The sequence below is a fragment of the Aplidium turbinatum genome, chromosome 13 (assembly GCF_918807975.1).
Source record: "Aplidium turbinatum chromosome 13, kaAplTurb1.1, whole genome shotgun sequence".
NCBI lineage: Eukaryota > Metazoa > Chordata > Ascidiacea > Aplousobranchia > Polyclinidae > Aplidium > Aplidium turbinatum.
The window spans coordinates 14,656,951-14,672,401 of NC_137484.1; positions in this window are offsets into that span (position 1 = coordinate 14,656,951).

Sequence of the window (15,451 nt, forward strand, 5' to 3'; positions counted from 1 at the left end):
GCGGACCTGCTGTGTTCGGTAAGCAAGTGATATTGCCTTATAAGTTATCAATGATATCTGTTGTATTTTCTACACCACCACTCCAGAGATCTTTTGGAAGGACTTGATGCCACTCTCCAAAGAAAAGAGAAAGGTGGGGGCGGGAAAAGGCGTGCTCACACTTGTCTTTTTTCTTGCACGTCGTCTACTTTGATTTTCACCTGCAATACCGTGAGCTGAAATGCAACGCAATTCAGTTTGTTTTTATTTCTAACCAGCTCAACGAAAACAAACATGCCAGACAGCAGAGATTTAGCACAAACTGGCGACTTACGACATGACAATTTTCACGTGTTACTTTGGGCAGAATTTAGTTAGGCTATCGAGTCCTCGATGATGCGGGAAGCACGTTCCTCGCCAACAAAACAATGAACTGAACGTTTCGTTATAAACCTGATGGCTTGCAAGTTTAAAGCAGAGGCGGGAAGCTAATGGCCTACAATGCATTTCCGTCGACTGCAGGCTTTAATAGAAAATAAAAAGGATTACCTGGTAGGCCTACTTTCGAGTTGAACATTCGACTACATTGGAGCATTTAACCGACAAAGTGTAATGTCTGCATAAAAATGGACAGCAGTGACTCAGTTTGTTTCTAGACACCCCTTTGAGCTGATTTAAATTTTGTGTTCACAGTAGCTCACTAATTTTGAAATAGGCTATCACTTTTGTATGAACAAAAAGTTTAAAATAATACACCCATATATTTTACGGAATTTGTAAACACAAATTGAAATGCAGCAATTAAGCACGTGAAATGTAAAAGTGGTAACAACATACCAACTGACGCTTTGCAATTTTCCAATGCAATTGGTTTTTTAAATCTTCATCCTCGGACCGGAAAAGCTTTTTTGAGACGTTAATCCGACAGTTTCGATAGAGGCTTTCAATCACTGATTGGCCCGTTTGCAAAATACAATTAACATTAGCCTAGCCTACACCTAGTTTTGTTTATTCGTTTTATTATAACACCGTACCGAAAAATGCAAATGACACAAAGTTCATGGAAAAAAATCGAGTCTGACAGCGGAATTTCCGATTGTTGAAGTGTTGTCTGAATTTTCAATCCATTTGGTGCCGCAGAATGGAAAGCAGTTTTTGGAATGTGTTGCTCAACCGCACACCCCGAGAGTCGAACCAACGCCGCTTGATCGTGAAGTTTCTTCATTCATAAAATCTGACGCCCAATTGAGCCATCTGGGCAAATAGTTATTGGTCACAGCGGTAAACCATAATCTCTTCGTGGAAAAATTGTAACATATGATTCCCGAAATCCTTCCGTCTGTATGCTATGACCGAAAAGAAACACTCTTCCGAAAGCAACCAAATCAAATTTTGACACCAAGCAACCATTTTACGAATGACTAGAATAATTAGCGATATCTCAAACTCACGTAAACAGTAACTGTGGCGCAATAATGAAAAGCATTGTCATGCAATTCAAACAGGTGTTCAAAAGTAGTGATGCAATGTTTCATCAGGTCTTACGAACGATGGTGCAATATTTGGACATTTTCTAGCAATTTCCATGACGTAAGATGCCAGCTAGGTTAAGTAGACCACAACGGTTTTTATATGACGTTTGATTTGGTGAAAATTGTCCGTAACAGTTATACTGTAATAATGTAGCCTATATAATGTCTTTATTTTTTAGAGAATGCTTTAGTTTCAGTTTATATGCTTTTTCACCTTGTTCTTGTCGCAGGCTACCGGTACCTACCTCGTCGCTGCCTGTTATTACCCTATGTTTTGTTTTGAATCTTTATCTTCGATCTGACAAAGTCTTGATAGGTTAGCTAGCCTATACCTGGTAGTTTCGCATAGCCTACTTGTAGAGGCTTTTGACGTACGGCCGGGTACCGAGATTAACAGGGTCAAGTTTCCGATTGTTAAAGTGTTGTTGCCGGGGAATTATTCTGTCCATTAGATGACGCTGCATGGAGGGCAGCCCTTAGAATGCTTATGCTTATTATTGATTTATTTTTGTTGTTGTGCTCTTGCTGTTATTGCCTCTTCTTTTCGTAGTTTTTTATTTGTATGAGGGTGGCCGCTGACTTCGTTGACCCTGTGGTCTTTCGCTGTCATCCTAATACCAGCACCAGTGCACCACGTCCAATGTATTTATTTGTGCATCTACATTAAATGTCCTACTACGCGTAGTTATTAGCTTCCGAAAACCTCTAAAGCCTGTTTCACCTTAAAAGGGGGATCATGAGAAGGTCCTTATTCAAATAGAATTACAGTATATTTATGTTTTCCACTATAGTTGAACGATTTCTGTTTGAATTTTTTCAGGCATTGTTTCCATAAAAAATCTCCAAAAAAGAGCCATTTTTCACTTTAAATTGGAAAGTAGCGGGTAGCGTGTGTACGACTGAAAGAAATGCAACGCCTTTCCGCTTTCTCCATATTGAAAAAAAGTAGGGCTGTTACTGTAGCCGCTACTCCAACAAAAATGTAGCAGTGCTACTGCTACTTTTACCAAAAAAGTAACAGGTGCTAAAAAAAAGTAGAGCGCTACTGCCCATCTTGGTAACAAAAAGTTTTTTAATGCTAGGCCTATTTCAACGTTTTAACCATATGTTATTACATGTTGAATCGCGTTTCATCAGTGTCTGGCAACGTTCAAAAGCTATGATTTCAAACAAATTTTTTATTTCAGTTGTTAAAAATGTTTGCCTCTCCACAGTCCACAACAGTTGTTTTTATTTTCTTTCTAGCTAGGTCAGCCGTTGAAGTGGTTAACTGTACTGCTTACTGAGCATTCTTGCATAGCTCAATTATATCATTAAGTTATGACTGTAGGCCTACTTATAAAGTAGTGGATCAGTATTTTTTTCATATTACCACGGATTTTTGATTTTGACGTAGCCTACGATAGGCGGAAGTTTTGCGTTGTTAATTTAAAGCAAGTTTGGTCTAACTCTAAGATCATATTCTCAAAACAACTAAACATGAAGCAAAGAACTGAAATACGATTGACATGCTTTTTCCCTTGTATATTTGTATCTCTCAAGCTCGTAATCAGTGCCGGATTAACCAAGTGCGGGGCCTGTAGCAGATTGATTTGATGTACAGATAATGACTGAAAAGTAATTGAATATTTTTTAGATTTGATATGTTTTGATTATAGTGTAGCCGCTCATGCCCCATCGTGTTTCGCAGATAGTTTTTAATCAACTTCAATTTTGAAAATGATTTCTCTCCAGTACAATTAGTTACCATCATACATAGATAAACGCGTAACAAATTGTCAATGTTAGGAAACGTGGTGTCAATATTGTTTTCTTTAATCGAAGTGAAATAGTTGAGTTCTAGAGAGGAGCAATCAAAAGCAATGTGCTTTACGAATTGGTGTATAGCCTACCTTGCGACGTGGCTCCAGCGCAGATTGTAGGCTGTTCAATACTGCAAGGAAAAACTTCCACCTGCAATTTGTCTTTAGTTGATATCCATTGCATCTGAAACTGAACTGCCACTGCCTATACATTCTCATCGTGCGTTCGATTTTGGACAATTCTTCTAGTGCTTAGGCCTATTGGTCGGTAATCCGGCACTTGAGCCAGCTTCCGCGCTTCTGATTCAAACTTAACGAATTGTTCTCTGAAAGTCTGTAGGGATCCTGCCAAAGAGGCACACAACGCTGAAGCAATGTTGAGATTTTGTCGCTTTGTTTAAAGAGAGGCTTGACTTGCCTGGAAGCGATCGGGTAAGCTTTTTCAAAAAACCACTAAGATTCCAACTTCGAGCAACTCCATTTTCTCGAAGAGTCCATTTGCCTGCTGTCGACATTCTGTCTTTTGCTTCAGGTCATTTTCAAGTTTCTCCAGTGCCTCCTTTTTGAAAAGAAAACGTTCTTTAATAACCTGGCATCAGCTCTTGCGGAAGAAGAAGAAGTTCTTTTATTTTGCATCATCAGCACATGCGAAAAAACAAAACAATACAAGATTACAATGTGAGCTAGGTTGTTTGCTGATGACGATGGGAGTGACAGAAGGACCGAACTGGTCATCGAGTCTGCCACACCCGTGTGGTGTCATGGCTTATTTAAAATGGAACGGTGTCAAAGTTGAACGCAAATATTGATTGATTGATAGATTGATTGATTTGATTGATAGATATATATTATATACAACATAAAAAAACAATACACATACGAAATTTAACAGTGCAATATACAAAAAACAAAAAGAAAAAAAAAACAAAAAAAAAACAGAACTACTAGAAATGATGCAAAAATACAAAATGGCATATACAATATACATACAACACAGCATACTGGTAAGACAAAAGCAAATATACAGTAATTAGCGAGATACGGTGAGAATAAGTAGAAGCAGTTTGATGGTACTATAGGCTATCAGTTACTTATACTCAGACATTAAGTGCAGTTTTAATTTTTTAGAAAACATACTAATTGTTTGAAGTTTTCTTAGCTGTTCCGGTAATTTGTTCCAAGTGTTTGTTCCAAGAAATTTAATTGAGCGTTGACCAAGCTTTGTACGCATTCTTGGTTTGAAAAGCATATCTTTCTTAGCACCTCTGGTATTATAGTTATGAGTTTCCTTACTAGGACGAAAGTACTCAAAAAAAATTGCTGGTAGATGTCCTTAATTGCTTTTATAAACAAACTTGCATACTTCTATTAAAAACATGTCTTCGATTTGTAGCAAGTTGCTTTTATTGAAAAGAGATTTGGTGGGAATTCTGTCCTTAATCTTGGTGAAGTTTAAACAGCGAATGATGCGATTGTGTATTAGATTTAAAGGATACAGTTCCGTTTTAGACGCACGACCCCAACAGATAATACCATACATTAGATGGGAGTGAACTAGAGCATAGTAAACTGCTCTTAATGTCTGGGAATTTACGTACTTTCTTAATCGATATAGAGCACCACAGCTTTGAGAAAGTTTTGTTGAGATTATATTGATGTGCTGTTTCCATGATAACGACTCATCAAATGTTATTCCTAAGTATTTGTAGGTGTTTGTGCGTTGCAATCTGGTATTTTGAAAAGTTATTTCTAGATTTGAATTTTCTCGGACAAACTTTGACCCAAACAACATGTATTTGGTTTTGCTTACATTAATTGTTAACTTGTTTGTATGCATCCAGTTTTGAATCATTAGGAGGTTAGAATTCACTTTTTCTTGCAATCTAGTAGGGCTTTTATCCTTAATACATAGTAGTGTATCATCAGCAAACAAACGAGTCTCAAATTCAGAAGCGTGATTAAGGTCATTAATGTAGATAATGAACAACAGTGGACCAAGAACTGAGCCTTGGGGTACACCACATTTGATTTCTTCATATTTAGAATTTGTAGTACCAAACTGCACAAACTGGTAACGGTGATTTAAGTAAGACTTTAATAAATTATAAGCATTTCCTCTGATGCCATAATAATCTAGTTTCTTTAAAAGGATTTCATGGTCAACAGTGTCAAATGCTTTAGCAAGATCAATAAAGATACTACATGTAACAAAACCATCATCACAATTTTGTAGTAGTTGTTCATAGATATCCGTAGCAGCTAATGTGGTTGAATGTCCACCTCTGAAACCAAACTGTTGTTGGGACAAAACATTGAATTTTTCAAAAAAATTTACTAACCTTTTATGAATGATTTTTTCAAAGATTTTAGAGAAACATGTTAAGATGGAAATAGGCCTGTATTGATCAACTTTATTTTTTGGTCCTCCTTTATGAAGGGGTATCACTCTTGCAATTTTATAGCTATCAGGGAATTTACCAATTGTCATAGATTCATTTATTATAGAAGCTAAGATTGGGTTTATGACATACTTCAATCTTTTTATTGTTTTGATAGTGATGCCATCTGGACCAGCGTGACCATCGTGTTTCAGAGAGCTTCTTTAGCACTCCACCACCGGAACACTCCAGAACGGACCACCGGTGTGTTGAAACAGCAAAGAATAGCCTACATAGACATTTTCAACGAAGTCAAAGAACTGAACTGTTTCTGGATACGATTGTGCAGCGCATACACCAACTAGATTCAACGAATGAGCATAGAATGGAACATATTCTGCAATAGCACCATTTTTTTTTTGACAAGTGTCTGTAGGCCTACTCCGTTATATTTCCGCTCGTTCGTATTGGACGCGTTGTAATAACTCTGTCCAAAGCAAACGGCAAGATTGATACTCTTCTCACTGGTGTACAAGTACAGTCGAATAATATTTCAAACAACTATAGTATCGTGGGCTCGTGGCACTCGATCAGGCAGTTGCCTCCAGCGGAAATTATCGGTTTTTAAAGTTTACAATAATTAGGAAGAGATAAGTCGTTGGGACTAAGTAATTTAATCCTACAACTATAATATTCTCCCATGCCATTCCAGTTTGCAAGTCAAAAATTACATACTAACTATATTCGACAGTTTTTTGCAAAAAAAAAAAACGTTTTGTTCACCGAGCGCGGGGCCTTGTGAAGCGCGGGGCCCGTAGCAGCTGCTACATCTTCTACTATAGTTAATACGGCCCTGCTCGTAATCGCTCTTTGTGTCATAGAACAGTAATTGCACTTAAGGGTTACAGACGCGAATTTATCCCTTTATAAGTGAATTAAAGTTATTGAAAGGTAGTCATGGTCAATTGAATCCAATGCCAGTGTTGCCAACTTTGCGGGTTTCTCGCAAATCTGGGTTCTGAGCTTATTTTTTCCAGTGTAACTTCAATCAATCATTTTATTTTTCGTCATTAACGCGTCCGGGACGAAAAAGATACTAACTACAAAAATCGATATAAACCTACCAGCACGTTAACGAACGGAAAAGGTGGCAAAACCTTGAAAGGTTTAAAACGTGCCTGAATGAAAAATTATGTAGTAGGCTATATACATGAGTAGTTAGCTCGGCCACAAAACCCAGAAAACAAATAGCAAAAAATAAAACAAAAACACAGAGAAGCACACATGTAGTAACTTGTTTTTGTCACTGATATTAAAAGTTTACTGTAAGTCAGCTTTGCATTTTTTCTTTTCAAGATATTATAGCATAGAAAGGCGTAAATAAGTGTTATTCTTAAAATAAACGTAATGTATGGACTTTAAAAGTTGTATTTAAAATTTGAACTGTCACAATGTGAGCTTGACATTGGTTGCCAATTATTAGTATTGGGATTATTTTTGTGTTGATTTGCCTGTTTTGAGCTTGTTTTTTAGATTCACTTGCTTGCTTTTTTTTAAATAAACTGGTATTGCTGTCCAATGCGGTCCCAATTTTTTTCATTAAATCAGAAATTTCCTTCCTAATTTTCTTTAGGCCTATGAGCTCATGTTGGTTGGTGATTTAATTGACGTAATAGGGGTGCAACCAAGACCAATAAAAAAATGCAACAGAGCTGAAGTCACTGATCGGAGTTGCCGCAAACATTTCAAAATTTCTTTCAGTCTTTTCAGGGGACAAAATAGGTCAAAATTCGATTTTTTGATGGCAGACAAACGTGTCCGGTCTGAGGAGCTACCATACGGTATTGCGGCGAATAAATTAAGTTTTACGGCGGACACACCAGATTTAACGTCGATCGTCATGCTTAATCACTTTATCTTGATAATTCTGCGCCATTTAACAACTATAAGTCTGCCCCGATACCGTAGCTCAGTTGGTTAGCGCGTGACTTCTGGAACAAAGAAACTTCAAGATCAAGCGCCGCTGGTTCGACTCTCGGGGTGTGCACTTGAGCAATGCATGTCAAGGATTGCTCTCCATTCAGCGGCATCTAATGGATGGAATAATTCTCCGGCAACAAGACTTCAACAATTGGAAACTTCACTCTGTCAATCTCGGTGACCGGGCCTGCGCCAGTGATTCAAAGCCTCTACAAGTATGCGAAACTGCCAGGATTAAGCTCTGCAAGAAGCTTTTCCAGTCCGAGGATAAAGATTCAATCAATCTATGGCTATGGTTTAAAAGTCTTTTTAAAATTTCAGCAAAGTCACTCTGAAAGGCTTTCATCAGACCAGACCGTTGCATAGTCAAAGCGCCCTTTAACCTTTAATAAGAATTCAACCTATTTCGTCCCCAGAACACTTCATCCCCCGAATTCGGGGGACAAAGTGTTCAAGGGACAAAATAGGTTGCATCCACGTAATTACATCCACTTCACAAATTTTGCAATTGAAAATAATTTGACAGAAAAAATAATTATCAATAATGTCTTTACAACTTGTGTAAGTTTTATTTCTTTACACCAGGGGTCACCAACCTTTTTTGTATGCGGGCCACTTTGCCACTTAGGAGAGCTGTGGCAGGAGCCACACTAATAAAATTATGCCAGAAAGAACGCATTTCGTACCCAGTATTCAGCGTTACATGTTGTTAATATTTATCTTACAAAACCGCAGCAATAAAATTAGTCGAACAACGCTACTGCCAGGCCAAGCTCATTTAACAACACTTTTGACTTCTTTAAACATTGCCTAATAAACGAGGCCACTTGTTTTGCGCACTTATAGCGAGGTGAGCGGTTTTATCAGAATATTCATCGCCAAGCAAGAGTGGTGTTGTCACTTCGCTTCGCAAAAGATATCTTGCCATTAACAGTTTCAGTAAACATGGAAATGTTTGACACATCGCAATACAGGCAACAATTATTAGTGACCTGCTAACATATCAGCGAAAAATAGGCTCAAATAACAAGGAGAAAGAAACCAGGCACCAACGTTTCTACAATAACTCATGAACAGTGTTCCCTCTAAAGAAGCAAGGAGTTGGTTTTTCATCCTTTTGTGAGAGTCTATAAAACCGTCTTTCCTTGATCTTGAGACAAATGTCACTTGCGGTGCTTATTAGCATGGCAAGAATTGTTGATTAACAACATTTTGCAGCCTACTAAGCTAAACATTTTCATAATACCAGAAAAAGTCTTTAAATTTATATATAATATTTTTCCAATTTATTATAAATTGAGTTGGCACACCGACCTATTTTTCCAACAAAAACTTGCATAAAGGGAACACTGCTCGTAAAACCCAATAACGATGAAACGCACAATAGTGTTTACAGGACATTTACAAACTTAAAATAAGCAACTCTATGCTCACAGACATTTTCGAAATTCGAAAACAGACGTTTTAATCAACCACTGGAACAGTGTGGCTGGACATCGCATTGGAATATTTTTAAACGACCCCTACCTAGAACTGCAATCTGATTGGTCGGTCGGTGGAATCGTATGCAAAGCGAAAACATGCTTCCCGGAAAGCATTTTTTGCCTTCATGCTGTTTAACTTCTCAAGAAAAATATTTTTGGTTATATTTGTGCGCTGATACCTTCCGCGGGCCACACATAACAGCGTGGCGGGCCGCATGCGGGCCGCCAGTTGGTGACCCCTGCTTTACACTAACTATGTGACTTGTTTTTGAAATTACGTTCTTACAAAAACTGTGTTTTTTTATAAAAATAGATTAAAATGGCATCCTGACTTTCAAGCAACAAAAAGAACACAGTGGCTATTCTTACCATATATTGTGAATACTGAATATAGCTTCTGAAGCTATATGCACAGTTGCACATGTTCACTTGACCATGATGTATTCCTCTATTTACCTTCTCTTCAACAATAAAAACGAGTAAACCTTAACGAAAAAAGTGCATACAGTAACTTCTAAATTGAAGACTTTTGTCAAGAGAATGAGTAGCTTGTTTAAATTAAAAGTGTTTTTTTTACACTTGCTTCAAACTGAAGGTGGTTTAATAAATGCTAATGCTTTACTGCAATGCTTTTTTAATTTGAGCACAACCCATTTTTTTCAAATATGAGTAATACAGTTTAGATTTTGGAGTTTTTATTAATTTTCCAGAACTTGAAAATTTTTTCTGGTTAAATTTTCATTTGTCAAAAGGGAATGTAACTATGTTTATTGTTTGCTGCATGAATTTGCACATAATCTTTACTGCAAAAATAAAAATTGAAAATTAATTTTTGTGTAGAAGTTGAATTTTCATTTTGTTGCCATGTAAACAGGTAGGCACTACCTGGTCTAGCTCCCTGAAGAAGTCAGTCGTGTATGATTGATGAAACGTCGGAATAAAAGCAGATTGTTACTTTATACATTGTGTGATAGTTTAGCTTAATTTACACCAGTAGAACGCATCATGTTATTTAACTAAATGCCTCGTGAACAGCCTCATTCAATTTTCAAAAGATGAGCCATTAGTTCCATATCACTAAGTCAATTTTTTTCATACTTGCATGCCTAGTTTAGGAAAATGACTGTTTTGACACACTATATTTTTGTTAAACATTAACAAGTAAATAGGGTGGCTGTAAAAATTAATCATACTTGTTTAAAAAAATGTTTTTATTCATGCATAATTTGAGGGTTTTGGTTTAGCAATTTTTTTATTTTAGTGCTGCCGCCTTATTCATATGTTCATTACACATGCGCGGCTTTATGTTTTGCAAAAATATACAAAGCTGACATATAGCCTACAGCTCACTTGCGTGCATTTGGAAATCAAATGTCATGCTCAAAGGCAGGGCTGCGATTTTTTCTTTCTTGTTGAACGACCAAAAATTCTGCGTTTGTTTGTCGAATAGTGGTATGACGTCACAAGAGTCAGATTATAAGCGTTTGGCCGCAAATTACTGCGTGATAGAGAATGTTTTTTTTGGCATCTCTTTAGTCTCGCTTCTAAGTACATTAATGGTTATGCACGTACCCGCATACAAACACAGTTAGGAGCGAAACATGCAAATTACCAAGAAACACAGGGAAGATAAAGCAAAAAATGAACTGCAGATCAAAGAAAACGAAACAATACCACAATAATGCAAAACAACGGTGTAATGCTACAGGCCTACAGCGTTAAAGGTGTGCCGAGATGGCAAACAAGGCTCTTCGTACAACATTGCAACAAACTACATGCAATCATGTTAAGTAACACAAGAACGAATTAATTAATAACAGTGAAAAGGAAAGAATATTAGTAACAACACAAACATTAATGCCAGGGCATGCTTGATGCTAGATCTTGATGCCTTTGTATGACTGTAGACAGGACATTTGCTGTACTTTTTTTTTGAAGGTAGCATTTTACTTTTGCTTACCACTATTAAATTAAACATGTTCTAAATTGAAAAAGCTTTGCGACGTTAGGCTACTAAACTCTATTAGCCGGAAGTTTACCTGAATGATAAGTTCCAAAGTGACGTGGCAATGCTTCTCTCGATAGCTCCTTCGAACAGATACCGCACTTCACTCGCTGTTTGCTGAACCTTAACCGCTTATCGGTAAGACCGACTGAAGCTGTTGCCATCCGTGTTGTCGGAGGATTCTTTCGTTTTTTAGTCATTATAGGATACTGACTAACTGAAGATTATCCTATCTGTAGTTGGGCAAAGCTATGCCGGAATGGCCGTTTCGGCTAGTCCAATTCGGCTAGTCCGATTCGGCTAGTTCCCTATTCGGCTACAGTCCGATTCGGCTAGTTTCCTATTCGGCTACAGTCCGGTTCGGCTAGTTCCCTATTCGGCTACAGTTTTGAATTGTATTTTGTATTTTATTCCACAATATCGTTTCTTTTGCATTCCGACAAAGAAAAATAAATTGAAATGAAATTTAGCGCAAAATGTTTGAACTATTAAATTAAAATGTTTGCTCACATAAAATCGACATGTATCCTACATCACCGTCTGTATGCGAATATATTAGAATCCTCAACTATTACAAAATTCTAAATCCAACGTCGCCTTCTGTTTATTTCTAAATAGTCAAAAAACGATATTGTGGAATAAAATACAAAATTCTCTTTAGAGAATTTGGTACTTTAGAGAACAATAATTATCGTTTCTTTTATAGTTGAAATTATCGAAGCTTTAGATGAGTGGGGTTCACACACCTAACCACTGAGATCTTAAATCATATTTATGACACAGGAAACATCGCTGGTGAATAGTGGTGATATGGTACGTTCCATATTCATAACTTTACCAAAAAAAAAACGGAGCAACAGAATGCTCACTTCACAGAACAATTAGCCTTGTGAAATCTAACAAAGATCTTACTCCGAATCATGATGATGAGATTGAGACCAAAACTAAAATCGGAAATTTCAACAGCACAGTTTGAATTTTTACATTAAAAATGATAACAGAGAGATGCATGTTCGATTCTTCTGTTTATTTAAAGAATTTTGTATTTTATTCCACAATATCGTTTCTTTTGCCTTCTTGCATTTTATCCAGTGTTTACCTTTGAGTGCTTTCCCAGACGACAAAATCCGTCATTTTTACATTAATTAAACGTTTGCAGACGTTAAATCAATGTAAAAATGACAAATTTTGTTGTCTGGGTTCGTTCAAAATATATAAGTGTTTTACATCAAAACAACATTTTCCATGATTAACAATAGAGGTTAATGAGATAAAGTCTCAGCGAAAACGTGTCAACGAAAAAAAGACGGTTGCCAAATAACGTTTGACATAAAAGATGAAGTTAAAACCAAAGTGGCAGTTTAGAATAAACCTGGGTTTCGGCGTTACATGACTTGGAATTTTAGTTTTGGTCTCAATTTCATCATCATGATTCAGAGTAAGATCTTTGTTAGATGATTCACAAGGGTAATTGTTCTGTGGAGTGAGCATTTGGTTGCTCCGGTTTTCTTTGGTAAAGTTATGAATATGAAACGTACCATATCACTAAGGATGTTTCCGGTGTCATAAATATGATTTAAGATCTCAGTGGTTAGGTCTAAACCTCACTCATCTAAAGCTTCGAGAATTTCAACTGTAAAAGAAATGATATTGTGGAATAAAATACAAAATTCTCTAAATAAACAGAAGGCGTCGTTGGATTTAGAATTTTGTAATAGTTGAGGATTCTAATATATTGTAAGTTTGCATGCAGACGGCGACGCAGGATACATGTCAATTTTATCTGAGCAAACATTAAATAGTTTAAAAATAAATTTAATGCACTTTTTAGTTTTAAGATCACAGTGGTTAGGTCTAAACCCCACTCATCTAAAGCTTCGATAATTTCAACTATAAAAGAAATGATATTGTGGAATAAAATACAATATTCTCTAAATAAACAGAAGGCGACGTTGGATTTGGAATTTTCTAATAGTTGAGAATTCTAATATATTCTAAGTTTGCATACAGACGGTGACGTAGGATACATGTCGATTTTATGTGAGCAAACATTTCAATTTAATAGTTCAAACATTTTGCGCTAAATTTCATTTCAACTTATTTTTCTTTGTCGGAATAGAAAAGAAACAATATTGTGGAATAAAATACAAGTCAAAACTGTAGCCGAATAGGGAACTAGCCGAATCGGACTGGCCGAATCGGACTAGCCGAATTGGACTGTAGCCGAATAGGGAACTAGCCGAATCGGACTAGCCGAATTGGACTAGCCGAATCGGACTAGCCGAATAGTAGCAGACCCAAGCTATGCTGTTCTTACAACTTGCCTATTACCTTGCCTTGTCCACTCCCAGTGACTACCTACTATTCTTCTAGAAGTGAACTCTTGTATATAGCGACCTTTCTTATCTGTGTTTCTGATTCTGAACATCTGGTCGTAAACTAGGCTATTTTCTTGATGTAAAAAACTTGCGTAATAAGTAGGCTTTATTGTGTTCTTTTATTGTGTGCTTCTGCGATTATTTTCTCTTGTATCAGTCACCTGCTTTAAGTTATATAACGGAAAGGAAATCTTAAATTTGTTTTCGTCATCATGCACTGGCTACATAAATCCATCATTGTTAAATCTTTCAAAGGATGGCATCTCGCCTGGTGCGAGACAAATTTTCTGCAGATGTCCAGACTTCAAGGCCAGCAAACTTATTTATACATGTCATGCATTGTGATTCAACGTCTGCAGACGTTGAATCAATGTAAAAACGACGGGTTTTGCCAGCTGGGTTGTGTGTTTTTGTGAATGTGCAAAATCGCTCATTACAAAATCGCTCATTACAGAAACTCTTTTAGTGGAAGGAAGTCGAGTTACAACCGTGTTTATCTGTCTGCTATTCTTCATTCACATTGCAAAACATTTCTGCAATCTTGGAACAACAAGTGCATAAGTCAGACATAAATACAAACTTGCAAACACGTTGACAACTAAAAGTAGCCTACTTCGGTTATTTTATCTATAAAAGAAACCCGTTGTGTCAAATAGCACAAAACGTGTGTGGCAAAATGTTTGATGGCAGGCGTTAGAACTTCCATCAAAGCATTTTCCCACAGTGTTCAAAATGTTCTGGAAGAGAACTCTTTTCCATAAAAATAGCGGCTTTTTTCATCTGTATTTCTGAACATCTGGTCGGAAACTAGGCTGTTTTCTGCATGTGAAAAACTTTCATAGCAAGTATCCAACAGTCATTTCACCAGAGCAATATTGTTAATTGGCTCAAACGGCGAAATACAAACTTGCATAGACGTTGACAGCTCAACGTAGCCTAGGTTATTTCATCTGTAATAGAAACCCGTTGTGTCGAATAGCACGAAACGTGTGTTGCAAAATGTTTGATGCCAGGCGTTGGAACTTCGATCAAAGCATTCTCCCTCTGTGTTCAAAATGGTGGTGTTGACGCCTTGGGAGTTTCTCGTGTGAAGCGTCGCTTTTAGACCTTGCTGTGAAGTACCTGGCGCAAGAAAGTTTACGTAAGTCAGCACTTTTATGATTGCATCATGTGATGCCCCCCCTCCCGATTTTTCCTGGACCTGGCGACATTTAGTCCTCTCTAATTTTTTTCCTTTTCTTTTGTAAGGCACGGCGTTTGTTGAATAGTGATGGCGCGTGTCGAGTGACCTCGTCACCAAAAAAGGCAAAAATCGCAGCCCTGCTCAGAGGCTATATTCACAATATATGGCAAATATAGCCTTTGCCTAAAAATAAATATGTCAATGTTCAGAGTTGAACTGACTGGTAAAGCGGCGGTCGAACACCTTGTGGCTAGAATACGGTACGATACTGATAAGCCCAGCCTCATGGGCAAAACACGTGTCTATCGCTGTCAATTCTTGCTACTAATCGGCTGCCGAGAAACATGTTGTTGATTGAATGGTCTGAATGGCTAGCATGGAAGCTACACTGTTATGGTTAGCGAATCGTAACTGCTCTCTGTACTAGTGAGTGCTCAGCCTTGTGCTGATAGCCAGGAAGAACGCCTTTCTTCACAATGTTCAGGAAGTGCTTTTATCTGGGTCTGCTTGTTGTTGCTGTCATTGCACATTTACCACACATTTTTGTACAGATTGTTTTGTTAGATAGATTGCAAATAATTATCCCGCCAGAATAACTGTGGTGTTTGGACGCTGTTGTTTTAATTCCCAAATATTACCACCAAATTATTACATGCTTGAGAGTATGAACATATCTTGGTAATTTAGAAATCGATTAACTGTTTAAATTAACAAACATGATTTTCAGAGA